At 34.9% G+C, this 22,170-nt stretch overlaps 1 protein-coding gene across 4 annotated transcripts in view; it reads left to right on the forward strand.

The window, feature by feature from the left end:
• The window catches only part of LOC144964916 (high affinity cAMP-specific and IBMX-insensitive 3',5'-cyclic phosphodiesterase 8B-like), a 197,547-nt gene that overhangs the window by 55,306 nt on the left and 120,071 nt on the right, over positions 1-22,170 (forward strand). The window contains exon 1 of one of the 4 annotated variants that reach the window (XM_078899699.1): positions 20,907-21,437. The exons of the other annotated variants lie outside the window; for them this stretch is intronic. The gene's annotated coding sequence lies outside the window, so the exon portion shown is untranslated. Of the gene's footprint in view, positions 1-20,906; positions 21,438-22,170 lie in introns of those variants that run through there. 4 annotated transcript variants of the gene reach the window in all.

Consider the following 22,170-nt stretch of genomic DNA (forward strand, 5'->3'; position numbering starts at 1 on the left):
TAAGTAATCCTTCAGAACCATTGGGCCTATCGAGTCGAAGGTTATCCTGGTTTCTGAACGGACCATAGCAATTGTTTGCTACCCTTTGGATAGGACGCTAGTCTAACGCAAAGTACCTTCCGTCAGATGTGACATACCCAGCTACAAAATCAATGGTGGATGGACTTTGGGAGAGAGAGAGAGAGAGAGAGAGAGAGAGAGAGAGAGAGAGAGAGAGAGAGAGAGAGAGAGAGAGAGAGAGAGAGGGAGAGAGAGAGAGAGAGGGAGAGAGAGAGAGAGAGAGAGAGAGAGAGAGAGAGAGAGAGAGAGAGAGAGAGAGAGAGAGAGAGAGAGATCAGAAAAAAATCTCGACTACACCCGTGACCCATCTCGGTCCATTTGCGTATGAAGAAAGTACTCTGACAACTGAGCTATCGGGTTCCCCCCCCCCCCCCCCCCCCCCCCCACCTCCCCCCACCCCACGCCTAGTATCTGAGTATTGTGATTAATTGTTCTCTATGAGCGTTGTATTTTATGAGATTTTTTTTTAAATTCCAAAACGCATCATGGCCTAAGTAATGTTATATTTATGTGAGTTGTACAGCTTTGGACACAATTAAGGGACATAATTGGTGACAGACGCATTCTCCTTTTATTCAATGATGAATTCCTGCTACTAAGCTTAGAACTTGTAATCAAAGCAGTGTTTACTTTTGCGAACGGTCGTTTTCGTTACATCATCACAGAGAAGACACCGATTTGAATTATTTCGACAAACAATGGAATGGTTCGGCTTCTGTTAGTTTACCTGGATCGAAAAATTTAAAACGATTTTAAAACAACGTTCTAGCGGGAAAAAATAGCTGAAACAGCCTCTCAAAATAGTAAAAATGTGGACGAAGTAACATCTTCTTTACATTCATTTGGTGAAAGGGACTTGAACAATTGTCTATGAAACAGTGCTAGACAAACTTACTAACTGCCCGTTATGCCTACTGGCAACCTATGGATCAAACCGACGTGTACGTTTTATATAAATACACGTAAGATCAGACCTATAATATTACTACTTCAAATATAAAAAGATAGAAATTACATATAAAGATTCCAGGGCCAAGAAACTACGATATCTGACAGTGATCGTGCTCAAAGGAAATTTCCCACCACCACCACCTTTCATACTGTATCAACCGTAGTATTATTATAAACAAGGATATTATTCAATTTGAGATAATAAAAGACACGATTTAAATCAAGTTAAGGATCCTTCCGATAATATAATTTATCATTACGATCCAGACAGACTTCCTTGTTGGTCCCTGATTGGCTTCATGGAGGTCTGTCTTGGATTTTATCTTATCAATTATTGCTGAGTAAATCACCAATTTGCTCACTCTCCCACGTCGCTCTCTTACGATGAATGAACGCTAGGCCATAATCTCAGGTGATGACGTTGACAAAAATTATTAAAATTAATTTTTTAAAGTGCTGTAACCTGATTTGGCGGAGAGGAAGGGGGGGGGGGGGGGGGGGGGGGGGGGTGGCGACTGAGTGGTCTTTTGTAGATTACCCTATATGAAGTTGATTATTTCTGTAATCATATATTGAAAATAGATCTCTCTGTAATTAAAGCCTATTGCGAATCCGCTCACGTCACATACTATAGGTGAATGTTATGCAATTCTGCCGAACTTTAAAAAACAACAACAACAACCAGAAATTCGTCTTTCAAATGTCCATTGATTAAAATGACCCTCATCTTGTCAAAAACTCTTTAATCTGGGACTTCACTTGAAGGACGAGTTTTCTGGCCAAAATTTATTTAATGACTGTTTTTATTTTAGAGTATGGTAGTATTATCTGTTAAATAATTCTCTTTATTCGTCCACAAGGGGAAATTTGTCTTTTGGGCCTATTCCAAGGAAAGGCTGGAAGAACCCAGGGGACAACCGCAGTGTAGCTCCGCAAAAATGAACTAGGACGAGGTGACTTGCACACAGCATGGCCAGTAGTCGAATTTGGTACCTTTTGTGTTCGAAGCAAAAGACCAAACCGCTGAGCCACGCTGCCCCTTTTAGGTGATGACGTTGAAAAAAAAAAACAAAAAAAACAAAACATTATATTATAATTGAATTTTTGAAAATTGCTGTAACTTGATTCGGAGGAGAGCTTGGATGGGGGAGGGGTTGGCCTTTTGTGGATTCTGTTTCGTTAAGTTGTTGATTATGCTTGAAATTCAATATTGAAAAATAGAAGTCCGTTTTCGTGTGTACTGGAATTAGACGTCTAAATTGAAAATCTGTACACCCTCCGCCTACGTCACCAACTTAAGGTGAATATAATGTTATTATTTCAGGTGATGGGGAAAATGTAATTTAATTTTAATGTGGTGTTACCTGATTCATCTCGGTCTGCTCAAGCATTGACAGATTAAGATGAGGAACCCGATTTGGAGAAGGAAAGGGGTTGAGGAGGAGGAGGGGGGGGGGAGGAGGAGAAGGAGAGTGAGTAGTCTTTCATGGAATAATTTACGTTAAGCTGTTGATTGAAGCTGCTTAGATTTAAAAATACAAATGATTCCGCGTGCTTTGGAATTACAGTGGAAATTCTGATAAAGGCAACACTGCCGGACCAGAAAGATTTGTTGACTTTAAGCATGGCTGAGTTTATCCATCATTGACTGAATGCGCTTAGACACAGAATAGAAACTTTAGGATCAACAAGAGGTGATGACGCTATGCAGATTCCTCTATGATGGTATGGATAACACTAGTTTAGACGATTTGAACTCTGTGCTATATCCAGAGATTATGAAAATAATCGGAACAAATAATAAGATTGAATTGTTTTTAATGACGTTCAGTCCGTAATTAACTGTTTTTATACCTTTAAATTTTGTAAGCGTATCCTTTTGTAATAAAATTCCTTTGTTTTTGGATACCATATTTTGTTTTTAAAAGATTGTTTGTAAAACTATCAAATTAACCATTAATGTTGGTTTTATACCTTTGAAAAAATGTTATCGATGCATGAAAGTAAAAACGAAGAGCATTTAAAGGTTTTTAAAGCTTATCATTTAGTGCTTAAATGATACGAAATAATACTTGTACGATTGTAACTTGATTGGAAATGATGAAGCGCGTTATCTTTTTTTCCTTGAAAAAGGCTTTTATTATACTTGCTGGGATGCTTCACGTGACCGCACTTTTTGTGATCTAATACCATTATACCCGGTTATAGACATGTATGTACCGGTCTCGCCCATTTGTGGGCGGCACAAAAAGCAAAGTATATTCACTAACATGTTCTAACCATATTCTAGAGTAAAATGAGCACTTGGAAGTTAACAGCATTGCCTCTGTCACAAAATAAAATGTAGTAGCGCCTTTCAAGCGCTGTAGCTCGTGCATATTAAGATTTGCTCTTGGGTTGGGATTCCAAGCGGAGGTACTTTGACCACATTTAGTGCTCTGTATGACGTTTTGCTCAAAATCACAATGGCTACCATCCCTAGTTATATCAAATTCCCTTTATTCATCCCCACGGGGAAATTTGGCTGTAGGGTCTATTCCAAGGGAAGACTGGAATAATCCAGGCGTCAGCCGCGCGGCGCAAAGTCAGCTAGGGTGAATTGACTTGCTCAAGAGCACACAGTGAGGCGGGTAGTCGAAGTCGGTACCTTTTGGGTAAGAAGCAAAGACCATACCGCTGAGCCAGGCTGCCTAAGTTGAGATATTAGCGTTCACAGAATTGTTGCCAATTCGTGATGCTCATCTATTTCTTTACAAATCAATATATTTATTTTATACTTGATTTACCAAAAGCACGATCTGTTTCGTTCCTTAGTTCCAGGTTTCCATTGACCATTTCTGTATTTTATCTTAACAAGCTGTCTCCCTTCGTTCAACTCTTGGTGCTAATTGGCTTGTGGAAATTACCCCGACTCATACTACCTTGCATTGCCTAAACTTGATCTTTTCTCGAGTCTTTTAAAATAATGGATGTATTGGTTTTGGATTTAGGAAATAGTTTTACATCATCGATGCTCTTGTCTTTTTTGTCATTTTGTTTAGAATTTCTTTTCTCCCCACATATTATGATGATAATGATGGTGATGCTGATGATGATAATAAAAAATAATAATGATAATAATGATAATAATAATGATAATACTACTACTACTACTACTACTACTACTACTACTACTACTACTACTACTACTACTACTACTACTACTACTACTACTACTACTACTACTACTAATAATAATAATAATAATAATAATAATAATAATAATAATAATAATAATAATAATAATAATAATAATAATAATAATAAATGCAATCTAATGAATCTATTTTATTATGAGTCGTCATGCAAGTTCGACTCGTTTCTCTCATTTGATTTAAATCTCTCTGGTACGACTACCAACACAAGCAGAAGGATCTTTTACCACCTTAATAATGGCAAATACATTAGGCACACAATTATGCTTTTAATATTTCTATGATTCCACTGGTTCTCATAAATATGCAATACCATTACGGGAATTTCCACCACAATTACAAGAGAATTGGACGCTTCTATGATTATTTATTCACAATAAACCATCTAAGCATCTCCCTCATAGGAATCTGCCTATATTTCGATGTAAATCAATATGGCATACTTTTATCTCTATTATATGACATCGTGTTTAACAGCTTTCACGACCATCAGACGAACTGTTTTTTAACCTTAATCATACCCCCCCCCCCCCCCACCCCGCCCCATTGTTCAGTTTGCCATTATTGCATATAAAGATATACTTCTTCCCTATACATATAATATAATATATGTATATATATATATATATATATATATATATATATATATATATATATATATATATATATATATATATATATATATATATATATATTCCTCGCTTTCCGGCCATTGTAAAATTGACTTATCACGAAATCTCAACGTCATGCATCAGAAGGATAAAAATGTCAACGAACTGGCTAATTTTCATTACAGACAACACTCCAGTAATCGACACTGACAGACAAACAAACTTGCTCTTTCTTTTATTAATATAGATTAAGCTGCTTGAGAAGACCTCTAAGGAAAGATATATATATATATATATATATATATATATATATATATATATATATATATATATATATATATATATATATATATATATATATATATATATATTCAGCATTGTGCCAATACATAATTGGTTTCCCTTTGATCATTTATATATTCTTCACTCATGACAAAACAATTTCTCCTACTCAGAACTCATTATAATGGTTCAAAATGATGATTAAAGCAGCATGACAGAACCAATTAATCAGTTAACTACCGTCATCTGGAGAAAAAAAAACACGTATTTAAAAATTTGGCCAGAAAACGTGTTCTTCAAATATTGATAGAATTTAAACGACCCTCGTCTTGGCAAAAACTTTAAAATCTGAGACTTCACGACGTCCCGCGTTTGAGAGTTTTTGCCAAGATGATGTTCATTTAAATTGATTGATATTTGAAGGACAAGTTTTCTAGCAAAATATTTTAATGCATGCTTTTTCCAGAAGACGTCAGTTAAATGGCTAATGAACTGTAGGGTGCAATTTATGTATGGCTGTTATAATTTTTGCTATAGTTCTAGATTATTTTGTTTATTAAGTCAATATATTAATAATATTACTATTTTTATAATTTAACATAACATGGGATTATTGTATATATAATAAAACTATTTCTGCAATTTTATTCTACAATGAAGGCAATTATTCCGATTGATGTACTCGCGAGAGGTCCCAGGTTTGAGATTTTTTGTTAAGGTGAATGTAATTTAAATCGATCAAATTTGAAGGACGAGTTTTCTAGTCAAATTTTTAAATTACCGCGATTCCTGAAGTTAACTGGTTAATTTGTTCCTGTCTTCAGTTTTGCCTCCTTGTCTAATATTCAGTAACCCTTTCCGGTTTATTAATACCATTATCTATTTTGATTTTTTAAAAAAAATATTGTATACAAACATTTGCTTTTGTTCCTCGTCTGTCAATTGATTCTAAAAGCAAGCACTTGTTCAAGCGCTTTCATTTTCAAGATAAACAAACAACTAGCCTAGCTATTTCTAATTTGAAAACATCACGCAAAGATGTGTGAATTGTTAACCAAAAATAATCTGTAAGATAGATTAGAACGGGAAGTAATCACCTGTATGTTTGGCAAATATACAAACAAAAACAACAAACGGTGGTTTGACGTCAACCATAAACTTATTTGTATTAAACATCACCATCATCATCTTCATCATCGACACCATCATCATCATCATCATCATCATCATCGTCATCACCATCATCATCATCATCATCATCATCATCATCATCATCATTACCATCGTCATCACCATCGTCATCACCATCATTATCAGCAGCATCACCAACACCGCCATTTTTTTAGAAGCATAAAACAAAATACCTTCTTTTATTTTGGCCAGAAAATCTACTTTTCACATTTTTATGAATTTCGTTAATTTCCAAATTTTCGCAGAGTCCCAAACCAGAGCCTTCAACAGCAGTCTGTGTTTGAGACCGTTTGACAAGTTGGGGGACATCTCATTATATGTGGCTATGTGGTGTAGTGGTATGACACTCGCTTTCGGACTGTAAGGTCCTGGGTTCGAGCCTCGCTCGGCGCATAGTTGAGTCCTTGGAAAATACTCTTTTATCACATTCTCTCATCGTACGCAGGTGTAAAATGAGTACCTGGCCGTCAACAGCGTTGTCTATGTCGGAAAAAAATTGTAATGTCGCCTTACAGGCGTTATGTCTCGTTCTATATGTTACGTGTTGCTGTTGGCCAGGGACCTTTTATAAAGCGCTTTGAACACATTTAGTGGATATTGCTCTATATAAAAGCTCAATTTAGAGCTCAATTTATTTATGATATATGGATGAATGAAGTAAAATATTTCGAACTGAATGTTTAGGCGGTTTGTCAGTAACATTACCTAGTACGAGATTTTCAGTATATTCATTACCTATAAAAAAAACACTCTTTACCACAGTCTTTTTCTCTTCACTTTCAATGACTAAACCAATCAATAAAAACTAGCGTTTGAATAACCCGATATTGATGTAAAATGCAATGTAAAGACAGGAGACAAGACAAAAAAATTGTAAACTTTATTGATTTAAACTAATGTAAATCATATTGAATCTTTATGGACCGTGAGGATTTTGTGGTCCTTGTTTACAAAGCTGTCTTTGATAATTCCTCTTTTATTTCCTGGTAAGTCGGATTGAAACAAGTTAAAAGCATGTCAAATATTTGATTTGGTTCGATAGGGAATTAAATGGAATCAAAGGTTGATAAACAGAGACGAAATCGCTTCCGTAAATTCTTATACAGTGTGTTACAAAGGATTAGATTGGATATATATATATATATATATATATATATATATATATATATATATATATATATAAATATATATAGATAGATGGATAGATAGATAGATAGATAGATAGATAGATAGATAGATAGATAGATAGATAGATAGATAGATAGATAGATAGATAGATAGATAGATAGATAGAGATAGATAGACAGATATAAATGTATATATATATATATATATATATATATATATATATATATAGATAGATAGATAGATAGATAGATGGATAGGTAGATAGGTAGATAGATAGATAGATAGATAGATAGATAGATAGTTAGATAGGTAGACGGACGGACGTAGAAATGGACAGACAGACGGACAGCCAGTCAGACAAATAGACAGACTGACAAACGGACAGACAAACAGAAGGATTGATAAAATAATTAGACAGATTGATCGATAGCACGTAGGTAGACAACAGTTTTGGTTATTTTAGAAAGTAGTCTCTTTCTAGATAAAACTATGCGCCAAGTCTATGGAAGAAAGTCACAGGTCGCATTGAGAATCGTTCTCAAGTCTCTGTGATTTAAAAACAATTGTTTGGAATTGATTAAGCCCGGGTTGATAATATTTTTATGATACAGGTAGGCCTACCTACAATACTAACTAACTGCGAACATCTGTTGCGCAAAATAAGCCATATCCTGTTATAACTCTTTCTGTTACATAAATGTATGAGCAAAATGATGTCCTTCAGAAAAGGCCATTAGTTATCAAACAGCTGAAATGGCCGTTACAAAATAGGTCGAGTCTAACTAATTACCTCGATTTTGTAACCCATTCATTTTACATTAATTATTGTGAGATGCTCTCAGCGGAAGTGCTTCCAATAATATATCTATATTTGTTTTTATCATTATCAGTGGCGGTCACTGCACTGGAGTCGCATTGTGTCTCGTCCCCACTGATGAATAATGGTTTAAAGCTGAATGTTAGATAACATTTAAATAGATTATATTCGTTAATGCTGTTATGAGAGTTTAATACTTATTAAGGATGAGTAAAGTACTAGAAAATCATGGCAATCTCTTAGTCACTCTGTGCAAAGTGACTTAATGCAATGTATTGGGAAATACAATCTAGGCAAATTCTATATGCATTCTTAAGTAATTTCCAGGGCTTCAAATGCGTTTGTATAAGAGTTATTATTGTTTCCTTAGCGTTTCCCGGACATTAACTAGTGTGACTATGTGGTATGACAATCGCTTTTGAACTGGAAGGTCCAAGGTCCAAGTCCCGCTCTGAGCGGCGCATCTTTACTCACATTCTATCAGCAACGCTTAACAGGTAGGATGAGACTTGCCATCTGTTCGGCGGTATTTTATTTTTCCCACATAGCCAAGAATGTTAACAGCGAGGAACTCACTTTACATCTGAATGTGGTGAAAGAATATGAGTAAAGAGCTTATTCCGAGGACTCAACTATGTACCGCTCAGAGCGGAACTCGAACTTTAACCTTGGAACTTAAGGTTCATACCAGTGAACCACATAGCCGCACATATAGCCGCATATTAACGTATCAAAATATATAGATAGCTCTGTGGTAGAAAACTTACGTTTCAAGCAAAGGGACCTATATGGGGAGCTGATGCGCACAGATCAGGTGTTTTTTTACCTTCTTTGTTCACACAGCACTGATTGGTTAGCGGACTGTTAAATCTGGCGGAAATTACATTCAATTTGCGGTTGACTAACGCAACTTTTAAAGGGTATCAACCAATTCTACCGCATTTTTAATGTTATAAAGTGTAGCTAATATTATAAGCTCCGGCCACATGGGACTGAAGGCCTAGAATTTCTGTTTAAATCTCAACGTTTATTACCATTAAAAACAAAATCTCACAATTAAAATTAAGAGCTAAAGCTAAGCTAACAATGCTCCGCATGTAATCACATAAGACGTGCATACGTTTTAACATTGCATTTCTCATTTCAGATATATTACAACAAGCCGCCACTGTTGCTAATGCTCACTCGTGTCTGGCCTGTGATTTTAACGTGACGTTTTAACAGCTACCCTCTCTATATTTAAATTAGTTCTTCGTTTAATTACATTTGTAACGTGTTTTGGTTGGAAGCTGCTGTGTTTAGTTTAACGCGAACATGCTCCTGGATGCGACTATTGACGTCATAAGCGTCTGTTTTTCTAAGTAATTTTTCCAAACCATGTCATAAACGAAGCTAGACGGAGTCTGTAAAACTGATGTCTGAAAGGGTTTTATTTTTAAATCGAGCACACAATAATTAATGGTTCCACGAAAGATCTATTTTAAGGTGTAAGGGGTTATGAGCTCAGATGTGGTAAAGCGACAGTGTTACACGCTAATGAATTGGTTCCATGCCATAATATATTTTTCTCAGGTGTGTCTATCAACCGAGCAGGGAATCTGGATGTAATTTATAGTTTGCAGAAAGTATTTTAAGATTAGCCATGCGTGCTATTTAAAAGTAACAAGGTATCATGACTGTCTGTTTCACGTCACAAAAAATATTGTTAACTCAGATTCCATGGATATTTTCCTATAGAATCCTATATTTTGATCAAAAGCCACGATATATTTACAAATGTTGCCCAGGTTAGGTTTTAAAAAATTACGCCCATGTTAAGATGCCGTTGCCATAGCATTCCATGAAGGAATATAGATAATCCATCAAACAAACACCCGATGTCAACAGGAATATTATATTGTCCAAAGTAAGCAAAAAGGGGTTGAGAAATCTTGCCCAAGGATAAAAAAAAACAAAATGCCTAAAGAGGGGCTCGAATTTAGGACCTTCCGGGTTACAGCGCAGTACCTTAACCACTCGGCCATCCCCCCCCCCCCCCCCTCCCGGTATTAGGTCAAAGTAAAGTATAAAGCAGGTGATTATTCATCCTTACAGAATAATAGAAAAAGGTACAAAAAAATAATCAGTTTTTCATGATTCTCTCTTAAAATTATATCAGAGACAGTTCTGATGGACAATGATAAAGCACATTTTTTAAGTGCCAAATTCGAAACTTTTAGAAAATTTTGGAGCCGATGGAAATAGGGGCAGCGTGGTTCAGCTGTACGGTCTTTGCTTCGTACCCGAAAGTTACCGAGTTCGATCACCCGCCGCTGCGCTGTGTGGCCTTGAGCAAGTCACCTGGTCCTAGCTCAATTTGCTGCGCTGCACTGCGGCTGACGCCTGGTTTATTCCAGTCTTTCCTTGGAATAGACCCGAGAAACAAATTTCTCCTAAAAAAATTATTTATTTTTAAGTAAACGTTATCTGGCTAGAACTGAAAAAAAGTAACTGTGTTTTGTCACTGAAAAGGTAGATCTCAGGACTCAGGGCTGGAAGACGCAATCCACCTGGTGTTGATATTCTGTCGTAAATTGACAAAACGTGTTTGTACATTTTGATCGAAAACTATAAATTCCCGTGTCAAAGAATTCTCGTCTAAGAATTTTTGAAAAGTTTGGAGTCATTTCCATCAATCGATATAGAGAGTAAGGGATCTCGATAGCTCAGTTGGTAGAGCACTCACTTCACACGTAACGAGACCAGGTCGATCTCGCGGGAATTCGATATTTTTGTCTGACCCCCCCCCCCCCTCCCTTTGTCCACCTGGCAGTGATCGGGTAGTTGGGTCTGTTAGATCTAGCTGGAATTACTTTGTGCTAGACTAGCGTTCTATCCAAAAGGTAGCAAGCAGTTGTTATCCTTTCGTGCTCAAAGCGCTGTACAAGCCATGAGCAACGCTTAAATTGTAGGACGAGACATGACGCTTTATGGCGATAATATAATTTTTCCGACAAATACAACGCTGTTAACGGCCAGATACTAATTTTACACCTGAGTACGGTGAAAGAAAAATATGAGTAAAGAGTCTTTTCCAAGGACTCAACTATGCGACGCTCAGAGCGGGTCTCGAACCCTGGGTCTTCCGACAGCCATACCACTAGACCAGATAGCCGCATACGTTTTCCTTACAATCCGATGTTTTAAATATGGGGAAAAAGCGATTTGCCATTCTCTACGTATTCGTTTGTCAGTATCTTTCGTAATCCGATGCTTCGAATTGTTTATTTTGTTTCTAGAGTAGTAAAACAGCTTAGTGACAGGGTAAGCTAGAACACCTAAGGAAATTCAATGCATGAATAGAATGCACTACAAGGATATCAATTAGTTTAGTTTACCTTTTAGCCTGTTTTCGTGTGCCTCAAAGTTAGTTGTAAACAAGGTACATAGACCATGTTTCATTTCGTTTAACAATAGTTCCATGACATAACATAAAATGCACAAAATGAAACTGATGATGATGGTAATAATAATAATAATAATAATAATAATAATAATAATAATAATAATAATAATAATAATAATAATAATAATAATAATAATAATAATTTCGACAGAAACAACGTTTATGACAGTCTTTTAATTATTTTACACCTGGGAATGGTGAGAGAATGTTAGAAAAGAGATTTTTTTCATACCACAAGACCACATAGCCGCACTTATTTACTTTATCTAATTCGACAATTCACCAATTTCTTTTCTTATTACGTTTTCTCTTTTATTTTCTTTTATACCAATCTATCGTCATGGTGTACCTAAGATAAAACCTAAAATACGTTATTGTTTACGTGGAGTTTTAGCCATATTTTAATATCTATCGGAACTGTTACATCGACTTAGTTTCCTATTTTCATATAAACATTTTGGGCATTTTTCTAAGACAACTTATACATAATGAATGCAATATAGATATAATATTAGATAAACTTGCTCGGCTAAAAATAGAACAAAAGCCTTTTATTTGTCAGTTTGGGGTATATGTAAACAGATCCATGTGTGCACACTCCTTCCCACTCAACTTCTAAAGCAAGACATAAACACAGACTGGAGAAATATGAACTTAGTTTGTCAATGAACATTTTAGAGAATTGCTGGGATTGGTGTAATGTGATACACACCATATATTGCGTATTTGTAGAGTTTAAAGATAACTTCCGGATCAAGTAATATTTACGATGTGGTAAATATTTACCTTCTTCCTATTAAAAGATCGATTAATTGTCAACGCCATTTCCGCTTACATTACTCTATATAGTTATATATAGTTCGGGTTAGTGGCCGATATTTTGCACTAGTAGAGCCACTTGTCAAAGCTCAATATAGAGTAATATCAAATGCAGTGCGTTCATATCGCTGCCATATTATTCCCTTGGACAGAAGATTTCAGATATCAAATGCACCCCCCCCCCCCCCCAAACAAACAAACAAACAAAAACAAACTCTTTAAACCCTTTTTAATGACTGAATTCTTTCTCTCTATTATTGTTAAGTTTAAAATATTATTATATTCTACTCGCGTCTCAAATCCTGACAAAGTGAAAATATGATGTTTTGTGATACATATCTTTTATTAATACCACCAATAGTTCATGACTATAATATTCTTGTATCAGAGTTGTAAGATTAGTCCCATAAAACGAACGTTTCTTAACGAGACAAAAAGATATTGAACAACTAGCTGGGAAGGAAGTGGGTTACTAGAACGGGCAATATTCCCTTCATAAAACACCGAGTTTTAGTACCAAATACCAGAGCTACAATCCCTAGGGGACTGGTTTTGATGTGTCTTGTAGGAAACCCAACCACTTGTAAATATACAAGCTCTACTTATTACCCTGTCTTGGTTACTTGAAGAAATAAATAGAATTGTCGATTGGCTTCATGTAAACCAATCGGAAATGAGATTTAAACTTTCTCTAGGTTAGATTCCATCTATTAAACTCAGTATTTCCTTCGTTTTGGTTATTAAAAGTAGTACTTCAGAGCGGCAGAACACATGGAATAGAAGCTCATTTAGCTTTCTACAACGTTAAATGGACAAAAGCAAGTGATGGTTTCTTATTAGCAGACACTGCTGACTAATTAATTCTAAAAATTCGTAGTTTTCAAAGGTAAAAAATACCTTTATTATGAAGCCATACAAATGACCAATTTGTCCCAGCAAAGCATTGAAATTTGCTTCAAAGAGTTTTTGATTAAATGCATTATGGCACCAAAATGATATTTTCAACATATTCTATTGAATTAAAGAGGCTAGTTGTTCTGCAGTTAGAGAAAGAAATGTCGTAATTCCACGAATAGTTCTTAGTTGTAGGCAGATCTGGTACTAGTATATCACAAATCACTTTCCGCCAGATCAAAAAGACTCAACTACCCAAATCACTGCTGGATGGACAGGGGGCTTGGGTAAGAATATGTCACGGCTGCATAAATGGCGGATGCCGGTTCCTTTTGCTTGCGAATCAATATAAATTAATGCTATCCAACAATTTAAAAAAAAACTGTAAAGGAATTCACTCAATCTTATTTGATTTATTTGGTGCAAGCGAACTAAATCTACTGCGATGATTGCCACTATGTAACAGATTTATTGTCCCATTTTTGTGTATAGAATTATATATCTAGCCTAATTAAAATTTATTATCAAAAACAAAAATCTAGAATTACACCACTGAACCGCAATAATCGATCATGCGTTGGGCACATTAATATTAGCTTTTATATAAACATTTTTAATCTCAACGATAATCTCGTGGATAAGATAAATTAATGAGTATTTTCTTCCCCACAAAGAGCCCAGATGATAAGAATCTATAATGCCGTTTTTCTTACAATACAAACACATGAGGCTGTGCTAGAAGGTCGTTTGTTTTCACATTCGCCACAAAAATACCCGAATTCTCAAGTATTTGGATTAGCTGAGGAAGATATTCGGCTGTTGTGCGGCTATGTGGTCTTGTGGTGTGACACTCGCTTTTGGATCGGAAGGTCCTGGGTTCGAACTTCTCTCGGCGCATTGTTGAGTCCTTGGAAAAGGCTCTTTACTCACATTCTCTCATCGTATTCAGGGGTAAAATGAGTACCTGGCCGTTAACAGCGTTGTCTCTCTCCGAAAACAGGCGTCATGCCACGTCCTACTTATTAAGTGTTGCTGATGGCCAGGGACCCTTTGTAAAGCGCTTTGAGAATGTTTAGTGGGGTTTTTTTGTTTAGTTTTTGTTGTTGTTATTTTTTAATATTCGTTTTTATCAGTTTCTCTGGATTAGGTAATGAATAGTAAACCAAACAAAACTGGCGATCTATCACCAAAAGTATATCAGAAATAGTTCATAATATAAGTAAATCTCTATAGACAAGGTATCAACGTTCTTTCACACTTTTCGACACTTTAAAAAAAACATAACTAGCAGGAATACTATAATTTTGATGCTAGATCATCGGTTATTGGTTTAAGAGTTTTTGGCAAGAAGAGGGTCATTTTACCCAGTTAAATGTCTTACTCTAGATAAATAGATATTTAAAAGTTTGGCCCGAAAACTCGTCCTCCAAATATTGATCAATTTAAATGACCCAAATCTTGACTAAAACTCTCAAACCTGGGACTATCGATATTTGAATCGCAAGTTTTCTGGCCAATTTTTTTTTAATATGAAGGGTTTTTTTTCCTCCAGATTACGACAATTAATCGATTAATCGATCGGTATTTGAAGGAAGAGTTTTCTGACCAAAGTGTAAAATTCCTGTTTTCCCAAAGTACGGCAGTAAAGTGATCGATATTTGAAGGAAGAGTTTTTTGGCCAAATTGTAAAATTCCTGTTTTTCCAGAATATGACAGTTAAGTGATAGATATTTGAAGGGTGAGTTTTCTTGCGAAAATTTCAAACACGTGTCTTTCTTTCAGAGTACAGCAGAATTGGGATATTGTGGGATTTTTTTTTTCTCTCTCTTTTATTTTTGTCTGAGGGTGAAGGGTGAGGGGGGGGGGGGGGGGGGGGTTGTAGGGATTGGAATATAATAGTGGCTCTGTTTTGCTTAAGACATTAAAATTTCTTTCCGTTTTTCTATGTGTTGTTGTTCCGACCATAATATTTACCAACTGGATATTTTATGGATTGTTAACACGAATACACCGTCCTACCTTATTCTGGTAGTGGCTTTTTGTGAGCATTTTACGTCTGTTTTTCACCCCGAGTTACTAATGCTTGCTGGCTACTTGTGGCATTTTTATTTGAAGATATTTTTATATTTTCGTTTAGCAAAAGAGGTAGAGCTTCCGGCTCTCGAGCAAATGGGTCTTGGTTTGGTTCTCTTGGGGAAGGAATCTTTCTACTGACCACAATGTCTAACCTGCATTTAAAAGGAGAACGGCTGGGTCTAAAATCATGCCTATCTTATGGTGAAAAATACTCTGCTACAGGCTAACTTCTCATGAAGATGATATAACCTGTTATTTGATAGTGCTGTTTCAACCTTCATAAATCGATTTATACGCTGACTACGTACTTTGGAGAAGAAAAAAACAGACACGGTTTTATAATTTTGGCAAGAGAACGTTCAATGAAGTCCCATTTTTGTTAGTTTTTGTCAATGCGAGAGTCTTTTTAACCGAACGATATTTAAAGGACGAGTTTTCTGGCCAAAATGTTTAAAATCTGCTGTTTTATTTTTCGGATTACGGCAGTACGTTGACTTTTTATACCGTATGGGATAGGGAATAATTTTTTTTTTTCATATTCTCTTACACAGCAATCTTGCTCCAGACCGTGTCCGAATCGATGAAGTATTGGACACTTTTCCCCCCGATGAGTTGCCATTGCAATACAATGTGTTGAACAATAGATAGAACGAAGTTGACGTCACTCAGGTCTTTGGGTTTTTTTTGTTTTTTTGTTTTGTTTTGTTTGTTTGTTTTTTTTTTTTGGGGGGGGGGTTGTTTTTTTTTGGGTTTTTTGCCATCCGTGTTTATGAGTAATTCTCACTCAACTGTATGAACCAGACTATAAACGTTCACGGTTACACATATTATTGTCTGTTGGTCCGTTTCATTTCCGGATAGCAATATTGTAAGTTTCTTAGCCAAGTGCACACCATCTAAACAAACGATATTCATTTTGGAATATGGCCCCATATCGACATATTTGCAGGTCGGTTAACCCGAATTATTATGGGCTCATTGTTGTAATGGAAATACTCTTAAACCAACGCAAAAAAAAACAACATATTATCTATTACAACAATGTTAAATCCAGCACATAATTGCTTCAGTCATTATCACGGCTAATATGTTCATAACGCCCCATATAGTTGACCACATATAGACAAATTCATAAAACTCAGTTGAGCACACAAAACGTCGTTCGTTATGATCCGAGTGTCGAAAATTGCGATAAAAGTCAAATTGTCAAGAATGACAAGAGTGAATTCCAGAGCAATTTAAGTACCACAAACGTGGACTTATTTGCCAGTCTGATAACCCAAATTAGTAAGGAATCAATAATGTCATGGAAATTTTCTCAAACCAATGCATACTATTTTCCATTACAATCCATAATTGAGTTCGCGTATCAGACCTTCATTTGCGCTGTTCTTGTACCACCAGTTCCGTTGACATAAGCAAATTCTTTATCTTATATATATATATATATATAGAATGAAATTGACGTCACTCGGGTCTTTGTTATTGTTTTTTTTTTTTTTTTTTTTTTTTTTTTTGCCATGTTTATGAGTAGTTCTCACCAAATGTATTAACCAAACTATATATGTTTAAGGTCACACACAGTTTTATGTGTTAGTACGTTATATTTCCGGATGGCAATGTTGTGAGCTTCTTGGCCAAGCGCATACTATCTATATCATAATCAGACTAGACTCTTACTGACCCTGTGTCTCTCTAACAAAACACCATATTGATGAAGTAGGCCATATTTCAATTTTAATACATAATTCCACGGAGGACAATGTAAATGTGGTGACATGTTTTGTATCACCCGTAAATCAATTCCGATAGACAATCAATTAATTCTTTAGTTATAATATATATCAAAGGGAAGGATACTTTTTTGGAATTTATATTGCAGTAGCCCCGCTATTAGTTAAGTGCTTCCGTCACTCAAGGTTTTCAATTTGAATAGTGTAACATCTGCAACATGTGGTGATCAATTCATTTGTCTAACCTAAGCGATATTATTTCTCATATTAGGAATAATAATAATAATAATAATAATAATAATAATAATAATAATAATAGTAGTAGTAGTAGTAGTAGTAGTAGTAGTAATAATAATAATAATGATAATAATAATAATAATAATAATAATAATAATAATAATAATAATAATAATAATAATATTAATAATAATAATAATAATAGTAATAGTAATAATAATAATAATAATAATAATAATAATAATAATAATAATATAATAATAATAATAATAATAATAATAATAATAATAATAATAATAATAATAATAATAATAATAATAAAAATAATAATAATAATAAGATGTTTGAATTTGATCAATGACTTGTAAATACTGATTTTTGTAACATTTGATATGTTGGCGTGAATACTGTAAAAAAAATAATTTTTTTTTAATATCAATATTATATTTCTATTTTTTTCTTCTTTTTTGTTTTGTTTTGTTTATTTGTTTTTCGTTTGTTTGTTTTTTGTTGGTAGTATCAAACTGTACCGTTTAAGTATGATGAATAACATATATTTTATATTCTCAATGTTTAATTATCATTTTATTGTGTTTGCATTTGTTAGTGTCATTGCTAAATTTCGTACGAGTACCTATTTCGATTATAATATGATTTTTAATAAGCCTCGCACTTTTTTAAAGATCCGTTGGAGTGACTGCTGGCAAATCAAATTGAAATTAAATTAAAATGTTCATGGCTAGAATTTGGAATTGATTTGCTATGCTGACATGCTCACGGGTCATGGGTATTTAAAGGCATTAGCATATTTTGGCCCATTGGAATTCATATAATAATAATAATAATAATAATAATAATAATAATAATAATAATAATAATAATAATAATAATAATAATAATCCTTTCTACAGCGCATAATCCCGAGTTAATCATCTCTCGGCGCAAATTGTATTCACGGCGAGTTACAACAATAAAAATAACAAAAATTCGAATAGGAATTCGTAATGAGCATAATTAAACATTCCATTCCCATGTGATATACACTACACATATAACATGTAACACTTTTAGAATATAAAACAGCACAGTCTACACGTTTGTTTATTGAATGGCTTTATAATTTCTTTTAAATGCATCGTCTGTGTTGTTTACATTCACTCCAATTTGGAAAGGAAAGAAAATCTTTAATTTTAATAAAAACACTGAGTTCATTTTTTTTCGAAAGATGGATATAAAATTGCTCCCGGTCAAGTTGTTCCAATTATATATATGTACATTAGTTGAAAAATTTTCTGCAGAATTTCTAATGTGGCTACATTTAACTGTATGAATATTGGTTTTGTGCGGCTATGTGGTCTTATGGTATGACACTCACTTTCGGATCGGAAGGTCTTGGGTTCGAGTCTCGCTCGGCGCCTAGTTGAGTCCTTCGAGAAGGCTCTTTACTCACATTCTCTCACCGTACTCTTGTGTAAAATGAGTATCTGGCCGTTAACAGCGTTGTCTCTGTCCGAAAATAAAATTGTAATATTGTCTAAAATGCATCATGTCCCGCCCTATATATGTTAATGTTGCTGTTTGCCAGGGACCCCCAGTAAAGCGCTTTGAGCACGTTTAGTGGATATTACGCTATATAAAAGCTCAATTTATTATTATTTTATTATAGGAATGTTATCGACACAGTATCGATACATAAATTTCGCTCTTCCGATGTGGAATGATTTGCTTTGTCGGTGTCAAACAGTTCGCTCCTCGGCTCCGTCGGCAACTCAATGCCGCCATGAGATTATGATTTAATGTTTGCTCCTGCATGATGCTCCGAAAAAGGACTCTTCAGAAGATCTTGAGTTAGGAGCTGGAATTTTTTTTTATTGAACTTTTATATAGAACAATATCCACTAAACGTGTTCAAAGCGCTTTACAAGGGGTCCTAGCCAATAGCAACACTTAACATGTATAACGAGACATGACGCCTGTTAGGCGATATTACAATATTTTTCCGGACAGAGACAACGCTCATTTTACACCTGAGTACGGTGAGAGAATGTGAGGAAAGAGTCTTTTCCAAGGACTCAACTATGCGCTGAGGGAGGCTCGAACCCATGACCTTCCGATCCGAAAGCGAGTGCCATACCTCAAGACTACATCGCCGCACAATTAACTTGAGTGGTAAATCTGACACGGTAAGAAAGAGTTGTTGTTTTGTTGAAATATTTCTACAAAATAAAATCGCCAGTTTTCATAATATTTGCTTCAATATGAAGCCAGTATAAATTTAACCGATATTTCTAAGTTGTGGAAAAGTCTTGAAGACCAATTATAAAGAAAGTGAACATTTTAGGCCATGAAATTTTTTTTTTTTTTTTCATTTTCATAACTTCACCTCGTACACATTATAAAAATACGTAAATCTCTCATTAATGCAATGGAAAATGGCAAACAGCATCAAAGTGACAAACTAGGGAGTAGGCACTTGTGTTGAAGAAAGATCAGAACAATTGTTTATGAAACAGTGCCAGACAAAGATTTATCAAACCGCATCAAAACGTTTGATATTAAGAAAATGATAGCGCGCTTGCATTTTTATACAATGTGTCTATATAAAGCTCTGTCACGAGATATTGTTTTGATTGGGCTTCGGGTTACTTGTTATCTACTCTGGAATCCATTTAAGGAAAATTAGAATTACATAATTTTGGTTTTTTAAATTTCTGTTTTGTTTTGTTTTGTTTTTTGTTTTTGTTTGTGGCTGTTTGATTTTGTTCTTTTTAAAAGTATTTTGTTCGTTTTGGTTTGTTTTTGTTTGTTCTGTTATTTGTTTGTTTGATTTCTTTTGGATTTTTTTTAGGAAGGGGGGGGGGTGTGGGGGGGGGGGTGGGGTTCTTTTTTGTTTTGGGTTATTTTTTTTCTTGGCTTTTTAAAATAAACAATGTGCAAGAGGAGAAACTAAATGTATTCATTCTGACATAACAGTAGATCTCACATTATTCTAAACGATTGTATTCTGTCGATCGCCAACAGCTGTCTATCTTTCCATGCAACACTTGCTGTAACATTTTGACTATGACAGTTTGACAATAGGCATAGACAACATCATCACCTGCTATCAACTCTGTCGTTATGTTGGATTGGACGGATAGACAAAATTACTCGAAATACTTTTGAGTGTATACGATGCGATTGCAAACTCAAACGCAAACTAATGTAACATTCGAAGAGCGACATCGTCAAGCTGTGCTTTCTAAAAATAATTTTCAGTGGATAATAAACTTGCCCCCTTTATTCGTTGAACAAAGTTTTATCGTTGGAAATCCTATAATTTTTTAATTTTTTTTTTTTTTGGGGGGGGGGGGAGAGAGGAGAGAGAGAGAGAGAGAGAGAGAGAGAGAGAGAGAGAGAGAGAGAGAGAGAGAGAGAGAGAGAGAGAGAGAGACTTTTTAGAGAGTATAGCATCAAAATATTACACCCGTCATTTTCTAACCCGTACTTTATACAACCAGGTGGTATTGTTTGATTTTGTATCGTTCGAATCGACATCTTCTTTCCGGGTCTGATAACCCTACTTGTTATGGGCTCATTGATCTAATGGAAATACTTTCAAACCAACTCTAAATATACTCCATTTAATTACAACAATCTTAAACGAAGCCCATAACTGCGTTCTATTATCAGACTTGCAAAAGTGTACAACTAGGTTCGAAGCATTTGCTTGCCAACCTTATTCGAAATACGTAATTATTCGGTCTTCGTAATCATGGTATTCGAACAGGTTTGCTTGATTTAGTGTTCCATCAAGACTTGCAAACTGCAAATGAATCACCCGACTCTACCCTGTCGTAGTTGTCATATCAATTTTATAATGACATTGTTTGGATGTCACAGTGCTGAATACGAACTAGATCATAAATTATAATTTCATTGACTGACTGACTGTCTACAAGGATAGAAATGTAACGGTACCCAGACATTCGAGGACATTTCATGTGTTTGGATTCGAATGTGAAGGATTATTTTTGTCACAACTACTTGCTATTTAGATTTGTTTTGTTTTTTTTTTTTTTTTTTGTTTTTTTGTTTAAAAATTTTTTTTTTTTATTGGATCTTGTTTTGCAACAAGTTAAGTGATCACAACAATGTAAACGTGATATTTAGCCCGTTAACTTCCGTACTCTGGAAAGACACGTATTTTAAAAAATGGCCAGCAAACTCGTCCTTTAAATATCGATCGATTTAAATGACCCTCATATTGGCAAAAGCACTTAAACTTGGGATCTTGCAAAGTTCAAGGTTTGAGAGTGTTTATGAGGGTCATTTCAATCGATCGATATTTGAAGGACGAATTTTCTAGCCAATTTTTAAATACGCGTCTTTCCAGAGTACGGAAGTTAAAAAGTTAATTCAAACCCATTTTTCAACCTGTCTCGAAGATAACATTTAAGCCTATATCTTTGTCGTAATATATTATTATTATTTTAATTATTCACTATCGGGCAGGTCAACCGGTTTGGAATAAACATACTCTGCCCTATAGGTAGGCGTACATAAATAGGTGTTCATTTCATGGCCTATCTATATTTTTAAAGAGTATTGCGAATGATAATCAATAACATAAAAACGTACAATCTTATTTATCATAATCATAATTTACAGGCAGGCTTGAAGATTTTAATCAACGCTACTGATGAAAGCATTACAGTGATATATTTCTCTATCTTTGTTTTGGGGTGGGTTT

Source organism: Berghia stephanieae, chromosome 2, assembly GCF_034508935.2.
Source record: "Berghia stephanieae isolate SIO BIC M18660-M18661 chromosome 2, UCSD_Bste_1.3, whole genome shotgun sequence".
NCBI lineage: Eukaryota > Metazoa > Mollusca > Gastropoda > Nudibranchia > Aeolidiidae > Berghia > Berghia stephanieae.